The sequence below is a fragment of the Thermobia domestica genome, chromosome 3 (genome assembly GCF_964235325.1).
Source record: "Thermobia domestica chromosome 3, izTheDome1.hap1.1, whole genome shotgun sequence".
NCBI lineage: Eukaryota > Metazoa > Arthropoda > Insecta > Zygentoma > Lepismatidae > Thermobia > Thermobia domestica.
In genome coordinates, this window is record NC_137456.1 from 269658399 (window position 1) to 269677806 (window position 19408).

The 19408-nt window shown below is 34.5% G+C and overlaps 1 protein-coding gene across 2 annotated transcripts in view; it reads right to left on the reverse strand.

Annotated features, from left to right (window-relative positions):
• The window catches only part of LOC145681652 (uncharacterized), a 152038-nt gene that overhangs the window by 37728 nt on the left and 94902 nt on the right, over positions 1-19408 (reverse strand). The window lies entirely within an intron of this gene.

A 19408-nucleotide genomic window follows, 5' to 3' on the forward strand; every position in this document is an offset into this window, starting at 1 on the left:
AAGAGGAAAAAATGATTTTATTCATTCGATTTTAACGTAGTCATCCTGCTTTTTAATGCACCTCAAGCACCGTTGCACAATCTTTCCGATATCCTTTGCAAATTTTTTTTCTGGATACTCAGTAACCAACGAATACAACCGCTTCCTTCACCTGGTGATCCTAGCTAAATCTATTACATCTGAGAGGATCTGTAAGTAGACCATACAAATGTTAATAATACAGTGGGAGATATGGACTGCATGCAGAATTATCCAACACTTAGAAACCACGGTCTAAGGAGATTGTGCGGTGAAGAAGGCGCTATGTTTACGCGTATTTTCATGCAACACAAGAACGCCATCCACAGTAATCCTATAATTTTATTAGGAATCGAAGGCTTCAATTTCCTTACTAGCATGCCACTGTATATTTTATTGATTTCTGTTGATTTCTTTACCAAGTATTGTTCCAGGTTTGGCTCTTATGAGTCCAAAAAAAGTTGTATCACTTGGCCTCCAGAAGGTTGACTCTTGAATTTCGTCTTGACAAGAGATCAGGGCTGCTTCAATTCTATTATTTAGCCCTTGCTTTTTGTTTCAAAGTTATGAATTCACATATCATCTCCATTAATAACTTACCTCAGAAACACATCACCTTCGTTAGCATAAAGTCTAGTAAAAGCTGAATGATACTTATATGATTCGGTGCTGATCTTTGTCGAGTCCTTTTCTAATCGATTTGGCACATACTTTGTGAAAGGTGAGCCTTTCGTCCATGTTGCCATGTGGTGAATCATGACTATTTTGCATATGGCTTGCCACTTTATGAACATTCGCTTGTCTTTTATTCACAATCAACACAGAGACTCTTTCAATAATGTCATCATTTGTTGTTATAGATTGACGCCTTGTTTCTTCCTGATCCTTCACTCTCGTTCGACCACCTTTAGACCACAAAATGGGTGATAGATGCTGTAGTTCCTCCGTGCACAGAGACATTCACGCGGCCGTCCTTATTTAGCAACAATGCAAAGCGGAGTGATGTGATAACGCTACAACCTTCCAGAGACAAAACAACGGTGATATCTACCGTCTGGTAAGCACTCAATCCTGTGCATCCAACTTCAAAAGAAATACGAGGTTTACTATATTTGAAAAGTTATGTACACCGAAAGATATTATGGAAGTAAACAATTAATTGTACAAAATACCTTCACACTCTGTCAACATAACCTACAATCTTGCTTATGACAGCTTCCCGATAAACCTTGAGTGTGAAGCTGCCTGACCACTTGGGTTACTTCACTGGAAGTTTAATCAATTATATTTAAACATTTTCTACTGGGTGGTTGTTTCAATTTAGGAAACAAATCAAAGTCTGGTGGGGTAAAATTAGGACTATATGGTGAGTGGAAAAGTATTTCCCATAAATACATGTCTAATGTTTCCTCAACTTGTAAGTTAGTATGTGGTCTTGCATTATGATGCAAAATGAGGACTCCAGTCGCAAGCATGTCAGGCTTTGTTTTTTCGAATTTCCGGAAAACTTTTGTCGAAACAGCTCGTATTATGTGCTCCTTACAAATATTCCCTGTGCCATTCTATTTAGCTATCACTCCTTTCAAGTCACACGCAAGGATCACCATGAGTTTAACCTTTGATTGTTGGTGTTGGAATTTATTCGATCGTGGAGATTCAGAACGTTTACATTGTGATGAATGAGTGTTCATTTCTCAAACAAAATCTCTTATTGAGGTTTAACCAATTTCAGGAATCCTTCTTAGAAATTGGTTTCCTTTGTTCGATAACGTTCTACCAAGTCTTCTGTGATTATTTTACGACGTGCTTTCTGCTCTTCACTCAGATCATGTGGAACCCATTTTCCAAAGACCTTTTCGTCTTTATCTTTTTAGTAATGATACTGTAATGGACCCGCTTGTCTCCATTACAATTTCTGTTAATGTTACCTTTTGTGAGTCCTTTTTTTTGTTTACAGGTAATAATTATATTATCATATGTTGCTGTTATTTAACTCGTTCATCCACTAACAGTAGCTTACTGTTTAGTTAGAATCGGGGCATTCTCAATCTGCGCCCTACAATATACTGGCGCTCACGGCTCGGAATTTACAGCCTGTTTTCTTCGCTTTCTTCGACATGATATATATAACAATTTTAGATCAAGATAAGAAGTTTCAATATGTAACATCTACAAATATATTCGATGTAAATTAAGTCAACATGCAACTTTAATATCATAATTTGGTGAAATATTAGAAGTATAAATACTATGTGTGAAATGTAATTGTAAATATGATGTACTAATCATTATAATCCAAAATCCATGATAATTCTGCGACTGGATCTATATTCTTTCTTCCACTAGATCTATAATAAACAAGTCAGGATACGATGGCTTAATATATTAAAAACAATATTCGTTATAAATATTTGCATTTATATGTCCAGACAAATGGTGTGTACTTTAATAGGCTTTTAACCATATTTGTAATATGATTCTGTACTGCTGACTAATGATATCCTAGCAAAATAGTGTACGACAAAACAGAGAATATATCAAATCTGTTATATAAAAATAATTGAGTTATGAAATTCAAGAATTAGTGTTATATTAATTATGGGTAATATTATATGCTTGGGAATTGGTCTCTTATGGAAACAGAGCTCTAGATGATGAATTGGCCTCAGAATGTATATCATGATAATATGTATGTTAATATATGAAGTACGTTACCTAATTGTCTGTGCAGTTGCAGATGTGAACTGTGTAACATCCCAACCTTCTGGATCTGGGAAGAAGAAGAATGGATGGTTACATGAAGGAAAATTGTATATGGAGCGTTATATTTTCTATTAATACTACTATTGTTAATCATTTTCAGTATTTAAAACGACTTTATTCACTTTGTAAAAAGTCTTCTTTTCAGAAAAAGAGGAGAAAGAAAAAGTATGTAAAAAAGTTTGATAGGAATAATGTAAGGAGGAATCGACTTAGTAATGCTATGCTATGACAACTTGAGGGAAAAAAAGGTGTTTGCGCGTGTTTGTTCGGTGGGCGTGGCTTGTCCCTCCAATTCTACCTGGCTCGGTGACTCAAGGACTCGTTATCTTGTTCCCTGAGTTACCCCAGAGAGGATGGAGTTGTTTCGTGGTTGCGTGTTCTTGGCTTGCTTGTGTGTTAAGTAGGACATGTTCTGGAGTGCATATACGTGGGCAAATCTAAGTTCCGTGCCGGAAAAGCTTTTGCTATGTTATATTCTTTGCGAATTAAGTGAAGTAAAGTATCACGATTTGTGGAATAAGTTCACAGTGTTACTGGAAAAAGTTGGCAAAGAAATAGGCTGTTTTTCTGTCTGTGAAGTTACAGAGTCAGAGAGGGAAAGAGTGAATGCTAAAAGTGAACCTCATTTCACTCTATTAATTGTAGTTAGTGAGTGAAGTTACAGTGCGTTTTGTGCCTGTCATTAATCTCTGTAACAACGTGATAGCATAATTTGTGGCACAGAGCAAAGAATTGCGTACGTGACTAGTCAACAGTTAGTCAAAGAGGCCAAATACCAAACGAGAGGAAAGAAGATAGTAGGTAAACCATTGAGTTTTTCCGATACTTGGTGAGTTAATACTATTATATTTACCTATAGTAATTGTGTTCGTTAAAAGTGTGGATTGTGAGGTCGTTCGTAGTTTGTTTCCAAAGGTTTTAAAACTCGCGGACCTTTGCTTTCCAATAGTAGTTATTTTCCTCCCAGAAATTGTGGCGATTATTCTTTCTACTTTGACCTTAATCGTTGAAATAAGATTTAAACCACCTGATGATCCGATATTTCGTTTACATTAAGTATTTTCTTTTTCAGCTGTTTCGCCATATGTTAAAAGGAGAGCGTGTTTTAGATATTTTTTCTCGAAAGAAAAATATAGAGATACTTTTTCTCAAAAGTTGTCATATGCTTGAAAGTAAAGATTTTGATTCAGAAGTAAATTTGACTGCTATTATTTGGATGAATTAACTAATTAAGATCTGAAACTATTGTCAGAATTATATTTAGAAATATTTTTCATGTTTGAAAGAATTTATCAATGAGTAGTTGATGTTCGTAAAAGTCGACAGGAGATTCGTAACTGTTAAAGTCAAGTTTTGATGAGAATAGTAATTATTGATTGTAGATACTATTTGAAATATAATTGAAATTGAATTTAAAGAAGATTAGAATCAGCTAGTAAAGTTAAAATTGAAATTTTTGAGATTTAATCAAATTAATCGACAGATAATTATTGTTAGGATAGTTGTATATTGCACATTTCATCCGAGTGTATATGCGCTATTCAAACGATTTAGTGCATATACACCACCTTCCATTGGCAATAAAGTTGTTATCTTTAAAATTGAAACACTGTTGTACATGCTCATTAAGTTTATGTTTGATATGTTTCCTTTTCCAAAATAGTAATATTGAATCTGCAATTCCAGCTAATACTAGTTAAGTTGATTACGCGATACTGCTCGACTCTCCTCTCCCAAGCTCTCTCTGCCAGGCTTTGTGATCTGAGCCCATATTGACAGTTTGTTTAATTTTTGTTGGTTTTTTTGTAAACTATCAATGTGGATTCGATTAGGCGAGACTAGGTGGAAGGGGGCGTTACAACTGACCAATGTCAACATTTAAAATAAATATCTAAAATAGCTACAAATAATAAACGAAAGTGTGAAGTAAATTGTCATGTTTAATTCTGTTTATAACACATTGTGCTTCATCATTCCTGATGTCACATAACTATCTTCACTTTTCATTCCTTTGATGGTTTTCCTACGTCATGCACCTTACCAGCAATCTGTAGTCCGACGATCATCCCTTTGCGTAGCGTCACGTGTTTGTGTAATACGAAAATGGCAACACGTGATTCAGCGTATGCAAAAGATGAGCAATACAAATTGGCGACAGTGAACAGGACGACGTAGGCAACGTAGAGGCACGACGTAGCGGTAAGCGGTGGAAGGAGAAACGGAAGAAGAATAAGGAAGGATAAGAAATAGAACAGGAACAGATGAATCTACGGATTTTGGGTATGGAATCAAGCATGGAAGAATTCAGAGAAACCAAAGACATATCTAGAGAAATAGTGTATGCCTGTTGTGTGAACAGAACGATATCGGCTAGGACAAGTCGAAAAATAGTTGTTTCTCTAGTTTGTGCAAAGTGTGGTCATTATTATCACCTCAGGTGCATAAATATGTCATATGAAATGTTGGTACAAATGGTATTATCGGAACAAATTTTGAAATGTGAAAGTTGTAAATGTGAAGAGTAGAATATGGTAGCTGGACTTGTAAATGAAACTACGCCTGTGAGAGAGCAAACTGAAGAAGAAAAAAGAGTGTTGGAAAGGGATTGCGAAGCTGAGTGGAAACAGGAAAACGGAAATTGTGATCAAAGGTGAAGTTGGTTCCGCAAGTACTTGCTGGAGTGCTGCAACAATCAGAAGCGACGTTGTGCACTACTAATGATCTTAAATCTCCGGAACTGGAAGGAAATAGGAAATTTCAATAAGATATTTACAAGGATCTGCTAATAAATAAAAAGAACTCTGTATATTTACAACAAATTTTATCTAGCAAAAGGCAGAGGATAACTGCATGCGTCAATGATAAAGTAAATGCAGATAATGAAGAAGAGAAAAGACTTAATCAAGGAATTCATTTAGAGAAGAATGAAGTCGATAATCAAGATAAACAGCTTGTGATGCCCATTGCCAAGGAATGTTTACCTAAAACAGCATGTCATATTCTCAGATGAAATGAAAAGTCCGACAAGCGAAGAAATTGATTTTGAAGTAAATACTCATTGCGATAGGAGATTAGTTGACAATGAGATGAAAGGCATAATTCCAACATCTAGAGAAATAGGAGATAATGAAGATAATGGAAAAGAGATTGACCATAAAGGAAAAGGTGACACCAAAGAATGGAGAAAGAACGTAAAAATGGAAAGAGATCTAATAAATGTAATCTGAACAGGACAAGATTACGTGACTACAGATGGGATGAGTTGCAATTGACTTTGAAGAAAGTAATCAACCAAATTATGATTCGGAAGAAAGAGAAAAGAAAATCACCGCAATATAGAAGAAAATTGAAAGCTCCGCAATGTGAAAAGAAAAGAAAGATGAGTTCAAAGGAACGATGGATGAGTATGGCAAGGAAAAGGAAGAGGCTGAAAGATTATCTGAAAGAGATAAAAAATTGCAAACATGAATGCGGAAGAGTTAATATGAAAGAAAATGATGAAAGCACTAATCATCGGAATCGTATGAAAAAGTGGAGCAATACAATACAGAGGAGCTGTAAACTAAAGTGCGTATATTGTGAACTTATGTGCAATTTTCTCACATGTTTTTCGTCGATTCTCTCTCAAATGTCATTCGCAGTAATCTCAGAGGTATAGTCTGTTATAGTTGAAGGTCTTCCACGCCTTGGGTTGTCCCCATTGCTTACACGAACTTCACGGAAACGAGCTGACCAACGTGATGCAGTGCTACGTTCTACTATATTATTTCCACAAACTTCTTGCAAGGCATTGTAAATATTAGTTTGATTCTTTCCTCTTAGAATTTTGATTTTGATACAGGAGCGCTACCTACTATGTGTAATCCGACCTGAGACGAGTTCACATATTTTTCTAACAGTGGATTTCTCAGAACATAGTCAAGTGAACCGTCAAGCACAGACACAACCATCAAGCATAACCAACTAACAGAACATTGAACTTCATGACAATCACACAAAGAATCGTGCATGTGTTGCTTGCAAGGCTTTTGCAGTGACCCTCTTAGAAAAAATACTGTTCCTAATTGACTTACCCTCTCACAGCACTGTAATGGAATTATTGAATTGTATAAAAGGAAGGAAGGGCATATTACCCTGAGTAAATTTTAAACAAATCATTAGTGGAGAAAATAGTAGTTTTTAAAAATATGCAGCTTTCAGAAAATTACTCATATCTTGCAACTCAAAAAGATTTAAGAATCACCATGAAAGAGTTTTAAGTAAATAATTGCTCCTAATTCGTTGAACGATAGGAAGATCTAGCGTATTCTAAGATAGTGAATATTTACATTGGAGCGAATGAATAGTTATTAAATATAAATCTTTTCATCTGTATCAGCCATGAATTATATAAAACTAAAGAAGTTGTGTCTTCCATTTTATTTATGATTATCATATATTTTTCTTTGCTATGGTCCTCGAAATTACAAGGGTGTATGTGTATGTTCAGTAATAAAATGGGTCACGACCTTTGTGACCAATGATCCCTAAAATAATTAATCAAGTTGAAGTTCTCCACTAATGTTGCAGATATAACCATTCTTACAGTTCTGGGTCATCAAGTCCTTGTTACTGGAGCTGTTCGAATAACCGGTTCAGACCAGTTCTGGAAAGTAATAAACAGATGTGACTGACGTTAAACAAAAATTGTTACTCAAGTGACCCGGTGTTCCAAGTTTCATTTCATCATTCGTATTACGTAGATCTTCATAATTATGTAATGGACCCGTTTGTCTCCATTACAATTTCTGTTAACATTACCTTTGTGAGTCCGTTTTTTAAACTTTCTTTTTAAGATTATTATCTTTCTGGGCTCCTTCAATATACATCCAACACAGCCTGATTTTTAAATTTCTTCCCGAAATCATTCAATCAAGACAGTATGTTGGGATAATTCTATTGAGATCACGGTGTTTTCTTTCAATGATTCCATTGCCCCTCTGATTGAACGGGGAAGTAGGGCAATGTTTGATATTCTTATCCTGACGAAACTTTCTCCATAGGGCAGACATAAACTGTGAACCTTGATCTGTGACGATTGCTGTGGGATAAGGGAACACATGGAAGTAATATCGTTCCAGCGTGAACACAAAATTTCGGAAATCTAAAGCTCTTCAACTGTTCTTCTGAGGAAAGACTTAATTTATTAAAGAAATACAATACCGTTTGCGCAAATTCTCTGAAATACGAATCTCTAACAAAGCAAAAAAATACCTAAGGATTTTTTTCAGAGGAGGGTAAAACTGTTATGCCACAGCAACTGGCCATAACAGCTCTGTTCATATTTTGTTTACTTGTTCGTTATTTATTTCATTATTTATTGTTTGTGATTACATTTCGTACAAGTTCAATTTTCTACAAAGTTGGGATTTATATGTTTTATTAAAATGTTAACCTGTTCTAGACCTGCACCAAGCAATAATACGAATTACATTTTTAATATTTAATTTAAATGGGATAGCGTATATTATGTAACTGTACCGTGAAAAATATGGCTTAATTTACAATTGTTATGTGTCAGTTGGCGAAATAGCTTTCTTTCCCAGAACATGAAGAAGAAGAAGGAAGATTATTAATTTAAAAAGAGAAAGAGTTATTATACTTCAAACAGAAGCGTAAGAGATTATCGAAAAAACGTTAATATTCTCATAAAATATTTGATTAATATACGTTATTTGGAATTACAGGTGTACGAAATTAAGGTCTACGATATTTTAATCTGGTAATATATCCATAAATAATTAATTAGTTCTGATAGCAGCTATTCTAGATAATTATTAATTAAAATACACAAGATATTATTTTTATCATGGAGAGCGAGAAAATAACGTATATGGCTAACTAAAGAGTTTCTTCTGGGGGCATAGGCTCTTCTACTCCTTGCTATGCCGTCAAATAAATGAAAATTTAACATCAGAAATTAAGAAATAATCATTATCCAAATTCTAGTATTTTCAATAATATTTTGGTCACTATGGAAACTAGTCCGGATGATATTAAGCCTACTACATATTTCATGGGTTTAATATTTACTGTCAGAAAGACCTATGACAATTTATCAGCATAATATTTCTGATTAGTGAGATGATAACCATAGCGCATAGCAACACAGCACTGCTTATTTCTAAATATTGTAAATTCAAACTACCCGAACGTTTCTTCTCTCTGCAATTTTGAGTCGTGTCTTGTCTATTTGGCAACGAGGTAAGGATATTTACAACATATGCAGAAGGCTTGATTTAATATATGAGAATATGATAATAATTTAAATATATATGTATTAAAGAGTAAATAAAATGATGCTATTATTATATAGTGAATAAATATGTCCCATGTGGAAGTATTGTCTTTTGCTGAAATGTTGTAACCTGAGATGGTAACTGAAACAAGACATGTATGTAAGCCGCTTGGTAATCTTCTACCGCTTGGTAATCTATCTATATGCAGATATCTACACCAGGGCCAAACGGTTCAATTGTCATAACGTCGCCTACGGTCGACGGAATGGATGATCGATATACCGGAAGGTGAACAATGTGGAGCGTTACAATTAGACATGAAATTAAAACGAAGAAAGTTTCACATTTCTTACTTCCATGCACAAAATGCTGATTCCTTAGCGTCCCTAGTGCGAAAAGAGCAAGGGAAACAATTTTGAAAGGAAGTAGTAGCCAAGTCAAACAATCTACACTGAAGATGATTTGGGCATCATTTTAATGAATACAATAAAGAAACGTTTCATTTCACCTTCACAATCTACTCCTTATCCATTTCCAAGAAAGTAGATATTCCAAGAACTTGTTGATAAGGACGGTTTCCAGGACAAGGAATACTACGAAATGAAGAACTGATGCGAAGGAAGCGAGTACAAGTGAAGCAAGAAGTCTCAGGGTGAATTGAGTTTCCCTTGTAAGTGCCATCCCAATGAAGAAATTCGAAGATAAAATTGTCAAAGTTCATAAACAGTATAAATATTAAATAACATGTGTCGTGGACTTAGACATAGATGACTTGTGTACTAAACGAGGAGTAAATTAGGACCATGGTGCAAGTGTTAGTAAAATTCGCAGTTCCAGTCTCATCTCAAAGAATACGAGTTAACTGCATATACCAGCTTTGTCGGACAAGATGTGATATAAGAAGGAAAAAATTATGGAATTTGCGTTAATAAATTGGATTGACTTAGAAGGACACTACAACATTATTTAATCTTTGACTGAGTGCTTCCTTTCACATTTTTGCGTTTGAATGTGCAATAAAAAGTGTGTTGAGCGTAACAGACATACGAATAATTGTTCTCTGACATATAATAAGTTTTTACAAATCTCTCTCTGGGATAATAATGAAGCTTTGATTTTGTGCACAGCTTGTAATAATGAATTTTGCAGGAAACTATTTGAAATAACTATATGAACGCACTATAGCGTAAAGAAGAACATATCATGAAAATGATGAAGCAGTGTAATAAATTGTTTACAGCATAATCTTTTATACTAGATGCACAACGCATCCATTATTTAATAAACCGTTTTTTTAAAGAACGTTTCTGCAGCGGCACGTCAGATTTTACAATTCTTGGTGAACAATGCTTGAAACCTGGTGTACCTTCTTTCATGCACGCAAAGAAAGAATTACCCTTGATATCATCAAGTCTTGTAATACTTGTGGACATCGTAAACGTATCTTTAAAATGGGATTAGAATAAAATTCATGATTTTTTTCTTGTACTTGCGAGAACGGCGTCCAAACATACAAAGGATCGTGTGCCGTGCACACAATGTAAAATGATAGTATGGAAATCTTATATTAAAGTACATGTTCCAGCAATATGAATGAAAAAATGTTTGACGGTAAACAACTTAACTCCTAACTTTTCTACCCATAGCAGTAAGTACGTTTTCCGAAACATTTAACTTGCCAGCAACGAAGGGGTACCTCCAGTATTTCTTCAACACTATGGAAAATCAAGCATATAATGGACCACTTCCGGAGACAAACTACTATGGTGCGAATGAAAAGTCCGTCGAAGATAAGGATAATTTCATGCAATGGTACAATGACAAAATATTTAGTTTTCAGGAAGAAATATTCAATTACTGAGACCAAGGTGTTAATGTACTTCGTCAAGCATGTGTTTCCTTCATAACAATACTCAGAGTGGAAACAAAAGTAAATCCATTTCAGGAGAGTATTACCATGACCAAGAACTGCTATATCATGTTGTGTCACGATTTCCTTAAACCAAATCTAGGAATTCTACCCGCAAATAGCTATTCATGGAGAAGTACAAAGCAGATAGTTCAAGCTGGTCTACATTTATTGTTCAGAAGGCAAGAAAATCTCACATATGTATCTACAGAAAAAAAAGGATATGTTGCAGAATTTTGAATTAGTGATAACTACCTTTTCTCGAGACGCCAGAAGGCCTTGTTTACCAATTTGATTCACGTGTCATTTCCACGATTGTAAGAATTGCAATATTACACCACGTAATCGACCCGTCTACGTCAATCTTGAAGACACAGTTGAATTTGATATGAATGCACGACACAAAATAATGCAAGATAACATGAATTAGGGTACATTGTACATAAAATGTAGGATTCTGAATTTCACGATTTTGAAGAAGGATACAACAATAGATACGTTCCTCAAGAAACAAGTCCACGTAAACCACATACCTTTAAATCGAAGAATATTTTTAAATGCAGGCCCAAATTCTGAATAATATATCACGAATCTGAGGAGAACAAATGACGAACAATTAAATATTTAGATATTATTAGTTTATATCCTTAGAGTAACAAACGTGATAAGTATCCTGTACCTCACGCAAGTATTTTCATTGCAGGATACGATGATGTGCTACGTATAAGTAATAAATGTTTAGATAAGAAATGATGATCCTCCCGTCAAAAATCATCTACCACTCCTTCCTCCCATACCGTAATAAAGAGAAGATACTTTATTCATTCTTTGCCAACTTCTGCTGAAGAAACATATCCATCACCGAGACAAAGTGCATGCATGCAGATTATGAAAAATGAGTTACAACAATATGGATGTCATACGAGGTATATAAAACCAGTGGCGGCGGTTGGAAGTTAAAAGTGGGGGGGCAAGACATGATCTGAACAATTGTATATCAGTGTTAGATTTCCTGGTTGTTCGTAACACCGATGAAAGGTTGTATAACTAATAGGATACTATCCTTTTTCACTTAAAATACCGTATATCGTATTTCTATTTTATTAAGTAAATTCATAAGAGCAATACAGGTAGGTACCAGCCATTTATACTCTAAAACAACGAAAGTATAAGAAGAGATTTGAGTTCTTGCTCATGAACATCTTAAAATTCTGTCTGAAAAGTTGTGTGATCAAATTATTTAATAAATTTGCAGAACAAATAAATAGATGGGATAATATTAATCATAGTAATGAATAATGACGCTTGTTTTGCAGAAGTTATATTGAAACTGGGAATTAATGAACAACTCATACTTTTAATTCCACACATGCCATTAAATGAATGTTTTTACTCATAGAAAATGAAATATAGTAAGTAATGCAAGCATATGCTATGACATTTAAAGAAATATGCAGTTGCAATATTAATTGCTTTTAATTGCAATTAAAACGCAATTCCTGTAACTTTCTTAACTCCACGGGAAGACAAATACCCAATACTTACTCACGCAACGGCAAATATCATATGGCACCATTTCTTTCTATGAAACAGTAATACATACAAAACCATTACCAGGGTGTCCACATTCTGGAAAATAAGTGAAAGTCAGATAAGTAAAAATGTATCAGGTGAAGTCAGGGCAATGGCAGATTGGTCAAGGAAAGTCAGTGAAAAGTCGATTTAGGCTCATTATTCAATTACTGAATTTATGAAATAGGGTTGATTTCTTTACTGTTACTGGATGTAAAATGTGGTGTTCTTAATGATGATATTGAGGGAGTCAGTGTTCTCTGATATAATTGTTGAAACTAATTTTCTGCGAGAATCACATCTAATTGCATCCTGGCATATTTGCTCAAAAGGGTAGACGCTGTTCTAGAAGAATTGCATGGTGCCAAGAGGATATTTGGACAAGTGGCTGAGAACGCGAAGAAATAGTATCTCCAGCTCACAGTGAAAGCTCAGACTGAAGAATTTAAGGAACACTCGAATGAATTCATAGCCAATGACAGAGATGGTATTGGACTTGATGAGTTTTTACTTAGTCTTAGGAAATGGGAAGACTTATGGTCAATTATGAAATTGTGTTTTATCTTCTATCACGGAAACGCATTTTTTGAAAGTGTTTTCACAATAAATAAAATTCTCATTGTTGAGAACTTACAAAAAGAATCTCTGGTGGCTCAACGGATCATATATAATTCTGTGATGAGAATAGGTGGATCATCAATAAATTCAGTGAGAAGTTCAATGAGACAATATCAGATGTATTTGCAAAAGAAAGGAGAAATAAATGCTGGAGACGAGAAGAAGAGAGAGAAACGGACGATTCAGCAACAACTAAAGGAGCTGGAAGAAGAAGAGAAGAAAATTAAACTGCAGAGACAAGAAGGATATTCAGATCAATGAGAAGAAAACTATGCGAGATAGGATGAAAACAAATTTCTAAATGGGTTGCATTTAACAAGAAGACCCAAGAGGAACGGGAATGGGGAATGGCGGAAACTTCATAACGAGGAACTACATAATTTATATGGTTTACCCAACATTGTTAGGGTCGTGAAGTCTAGGAGGCTTAGGTGGGCGGGTCATGTAGCTAGAATGGAAGAAAGTAGAAACGCTTTCAAAGTCTTGACAGGAAAACCAATCGGAAAACGACCATTAGGAAGACCTAGGCGCAGATGGGAGGACAATATTAAGATGGATCTCGCAGAGATTGGAATACAAAGTAGAAACTGGATGCAGTTAGCTAAGGATAGAAGTCAGTGGAGAGCTTTTGTGAACGCGGCATTGAACCTCCGGGTTCCATAGGCCAGAGAGTTAGTTGCATTTAACAACTGCACCAGCAAAAATATGTTACATATTTTTTTTTAATAATCAGTAAAATCATGAATGAACTGTTTATTACTATAGGCAATATTATAATGCTGTGTAATGGTATTATAATGTGTATTTTTTTCATATCTTAAGTACTCTGTATACTGCGCAGTTTCGTTTGTAACTTTACATTTTGTGTAATATGTAGGCTTAATCAATATCGCCCTAATGCACATATTTGTAAATTTATATTCCTTTGGAAAGAAAATTGAAAGAAAGAAACAGAAGCGAAAGAGAACAAGGTCAACTATGGGGGATCTGGAGGATGGGGTTTCTTTCTTTTTTCTATATTTTTAAGTTATCCAGGGGGTCAGGGAAATCTGGAACTTTCGTCATGGAAAGTAAGGGAAAAGTCAGAGATTTTTCTCCAAATTGTGTGGACACCCTGTTTACATTTCCAAATGATACTATAAATTAGGGCGTCACGTCAAAAAAGTGGGGGGGGCAACTGCCCCCTCTTGCCCCCCCTAATCGCCGCCCATGTATAAAACCATAGAACTGGGATATTAAGTTGCCGAAGTATTTGAAATTTATGAGTATGAGATTGAACAGTATAATTTAAACCCTGTCCAAATTGATAGGAATTTTACTCGATGAAGTTTGGCAAGGCATGTTTGAATCGAAAATGAGGCAGGCTGACCCAGTATTCACAATGTAGTCACTAGTATTATTTACAAACTAGAAAAACAATATTAGAAACTGACTTCACCAGATATTGAAGTTAATCGGATCGTTCCAAGCTATATTGCAATCTTGTTTGCGTTCTGATAATAAGATTAAAATGTTCCACTCAATAATCTGAATACTATCCGGAGGGTTTACAACATGTTCGCACCACTAGAATTGTTTATACATTTGGAAATGTTGCAAGAGCGTGTCTTTTATTTTTATGATGATTCTATGATATTCAGGCAAAAGCCAGTAGAGTCAACCAATTTAGTGTCATAATCTTTTAGAATAAATGTCCCCAGAAACGGCATAAGGTGAACGGACCTAAATCGGTATCGAGGTTAGTGGCAGACTCAACCTAGATGGTACTGTAATTGCAAACAAAAAAATATCAGTCACCAGCTGATGTTGATAATGAAGTATATAATATATCGAGAAATGCACTTAAGATTCAACAATCACGAAACAGCTAGCCAATATTGTTAAAAGATCTAGCACAAATTTAAATTGCTTTCATAAAATGATTTACAATTTAATAAAAACATGGTAAATCATTGCCATGTGAAAAGGAAAGTTATTATGTATTAGAAGCATGAGAATTGAGTATACAGATGTGATCGTTAAATATCACATGATACGTAAACATCTATAGGTACAATCATTGTTTCAAATGAAGAAATATGTCACAGGAGATGAATTTCACAAAACGTGGATAAAGCAAAAAGAAAATTTAATTGATATAAAGGAAAATTATAAGTGAGCTTGTCGATCTGAAACGTTAATAACTCACGTCTATTTAGTCGTAATTATTATGCAGTTTATGTTATATGAGATTAAAAATAAGAATAAAATTACGTCAAAGATGCCTAATATGAGACCTTTTGTAATTGGACACACATCAATCTGATAGTATAATTCTTGGCACACTCCTTCCATCATTCCAAAGACAGTAGATGTTTTAGCTAACTCAAACGTTAAGTAAATTAAACTCGTATACAAGTAATAATAATAATAATAATAATAATAATAATAATAATAATAATAATAATAATAATAATAATAATAATAATAAGTAGAAGAAGAAGAAGAAGAAGAATACGAATATAAATAAGAATAAAAACAAAAATAAGAATAAGAATAACGTTCCAGTCACAAGAACAAAACAAACAGTACTGGAAGATAATTTGGGTTTGATCCAGTTCAAATTGCAGTATTTCTACATCGGCCTCAATTTTCATGTGAAAGTGTTATTTTCTATACGCCTACAGCAGTTTGGGTATTATATGGATTTGCCATAAAGGCATTAAATGTCAACAATAATTTCATTCATACTCTTCTTAAAAACCGGCATTAGTGCATAAAAAATCAAAGGAATGAGCAGCATAGAAGTAAATTAAGATTAAGAAACTTGCCTTTCTACCCGATTTTCTGCGAAACGTGGCCTCAGAATAGTCCCTCGTAAGATCCAACAATAGTCAGACAACATTGCTGCACTCCACTTTCCTTAATAATTCGTTTCCATTTGAGAAATATTCTGATGAAAGCGTTCAGCATGTTCGTCATTAATGGCACCAAGGGTATCTGGCAAGTTCCAAATTATCTTTGAGGAAATCTAGCTTAAGTGACATATTAAATCTCATACGGTGAAATGATCTCTCTAGTTCTTGTACAATATCGCCATAATTCTCTGCCTTTAATGTTCTTGCACATACTTTCAAATGATAGCCATGTCATTTTAGCAACATTACTCAACAAGTCAATAAAGTTCTCAATATTCATTAGTTCCCTAATTTGCGATTATACAAATATTCCTTCTTTTATTTTAGCATCACTGATCTTTAGGAGCTTCTGTCGCTAGTATATGAATTCATGTGATGTTTGGTCCATACCTTTTACAATTTTTTAATAAGTCCCAACTTAGTATGCAGCGGAGGTAAATGCACATTTTAGGGTCAACAACAGAAATGTTCGCTAAATATTTATACCCAAGGAGAAGTTTTTAGCGAGCAAGCCATTCTTTATACAATAGCGATTTTTTCTCTTGTTGTTGTCTTACTCGCCCAGAAAAGAGCAGTACTTTGATACCCCGGCTGCATGAAAAGCAGAATAGCAATTACCTTTAGATCTCGACATATATTCCATTTATAACCACCAAGTTGGAGAATAATAATAAGAAGTCTGAATGTCCCATAAGTCTCCTTAAGGTTAACTACATGAGTAATCGAGATAGAAGGTAATTTGTTGCCGTTGTGGAGAAGAACTGCTCTGAGACTCTATTTACTAGGCTCTATGAACAGACGCCAATTATTTACACTCTAGTACGCATAGTCAAGAGTGCCCATAACGGATTCGATATTGTTACAAAAGAACACACCTTCCTTCGGGTAATATTCCGAAAAACATAATTGTGGCAGGAAAAATTGCCAGAAACATATGTTGGGAATACGCTGCAACAATTGATCATATTTTTGTCATAATCTATCCACCGAGATATTTCTGTTGTAAATATATGGTACCAAGGTTGGCTCGTCTGAAACTTCCACAAATGGCTATGTGTATGGCCAAACCTAGATTTGGGAATCACGAAAAAAATTTAGGTTGGCCCATAAAATCTAGCATGGGAGTAGAGTGTAACAGTTTGACAATTTTGCAGATAGTATTATGTGGCCCACCTGTATCTTCGGAAATGACATAAAGTAAGCCTAGGTAAGTGTGTGACTTGTTTTCTTTCATTGGGCATATGTATCATAATGCTCTCACCTCAAGCTTTCAAAAAAGACACATACCTGGTTCAGATATAAAATCTAAAATTCGTCACAAATAAAACGATAAATTCATTATGATTTTTTATGACATATGCAAACATTGTGATACATTTCTAAACACGTCGTTAAATGAAAATTCTGAAATTAAATTATTTGCTTTTAAAAACACGAAATATGTGCTAAAATGATTAAAATTAGCACAATTATAATGATTCCAATCACGTGTATAATATTTGGAAAGTTCACTAAAGGTTGTTCCTAAACATCAGGAGGTGCCTTGCACTTAATTCTTAATGAACTAAACGCGTGCAAAAAAATCACTGACTAAAGAACCTACAACTAAAATTCTCGAAATCGAATGTGTTATTCGAAAATTTTAAAAACATATTAAGCGAGTATATTTATCCCTCGAGAAGCCGCGCTAAAAAAGTAACGCGACTAGTCGCGCACGGTCAAAAAGACCGAACGAACATAATGTGTTGCAAATATCGTTTTAAACATTTTTGTTGTATTTTAAACGTAATTTTCTATATTTTTCTGATTAAGAGGGAATAACATTTTTATTATTATGATAAGTTCTACAGTAATAACTATTAGAGAAACCTACAACTCGACATGTACTGTTTTTTTTTTTGATTTCTTATTTTCGTTACATATTTCTTTAGAGAGATAGCTACACCCTGGTTTTATTGAAAATTCTGAATTTGATGACGATCTTTCGTTTTAGTCAACTCTGGTTCGTCTAAAATTAGAAATGCAATAGTAAATTAGTAAAAAAAAATATACTTCATAAACACTAAAACAAAGCTTCACAACGCATTTTATATTCAATTAGAGCTCACTCGTAGATAAGCGGTTAGCATACACGCCTTTGCCGTGGGACTTCCGGGTTCGATATCCGGTAAGAGTTCATGTGGTTCGGATCCCACCTTAAGCAGTAGGTCCACGTGTTACATAACCTTGATGCTGAAAATGGCGCTAACTTGAAATCAAATCAAATTTATATTGAATTATTTTACGGTTCTGTTAGCTTCAAACTTCACCTATACAGCACTACATTTAATTATTTTAGGTTATCTTCAAATTTACACTGTTTTCATTTCGTCGTCGCTTATTTCGTCCTCTCCTGCTCTGACTACATTTGGGAAATTGCTGGTCATTTCTGGTTTAAGATCTTCAGATTCGCTTGCAGATTCCTTACTACACCTTTGGTGTTTACTCACTCACTTCGTGTTTTAAGCTGTTCATTTCTAATTTTCTCTTTTTTCACACTTGGTATCAGCTTTTAACTCTGTGGACTTCTCTTCCGCCCATTAAAATAATATTTATGTTTATAAAGTTTAAAACATCTCCAAAGCAAAGTTCATCTGCAGAGCGAAACACAGAGAAAAAACATTACACGGTTAGTCGCGCGGTGGAAAGCACCGCAGAATCACTAAACAATCACTAGTAGTTAAACTAAACAACGGATAACGGAGTGATTGAGCAGGAATGTTCGGGAAGCTGAGGGGAAAATGGAGAATGACGGAGAAGAATGGTCACACGAGAAGAATGGTCTAGACGGTCTAGACGGAGAAGAATGGTCTAGACGGAGAAGAATGGTCACACGATCAAAAATAATTTCCTTGTGGAGACTACTCGAAAGTTAAAACAATTTCAAATAAAGGTCTTATAGGAATTGTGTAGTGGGTATTCCAGTTCACTTATGCGCCGAATACATGAAAATATAACGTAGAAGCACAAATATATATGGGGAACAAAGATACTATACACCAGAAAACTAAATAATAAAGAAATAATAAGGTAAAGGAAATTATATCACAGTAATGTTGTTCAACCTAAACAACGGAAATCGAAAAACCAAAATTTCTTCTCATTCAAGAAACCATAATCCCGTTTATTTTAGCATAGGAAATGCGTCGTCTTAAATAAAACTAAAATTTCACAAAATCACATCATTGGTAAGGAGTAATTGCTTACATTTTCACCAATCAGTATTGCCTCTGTCTGACACATTATTATCATTATTATTATTATTATTATTATTATTATTATTATTATTATTATTATTATTATTATTATTATTA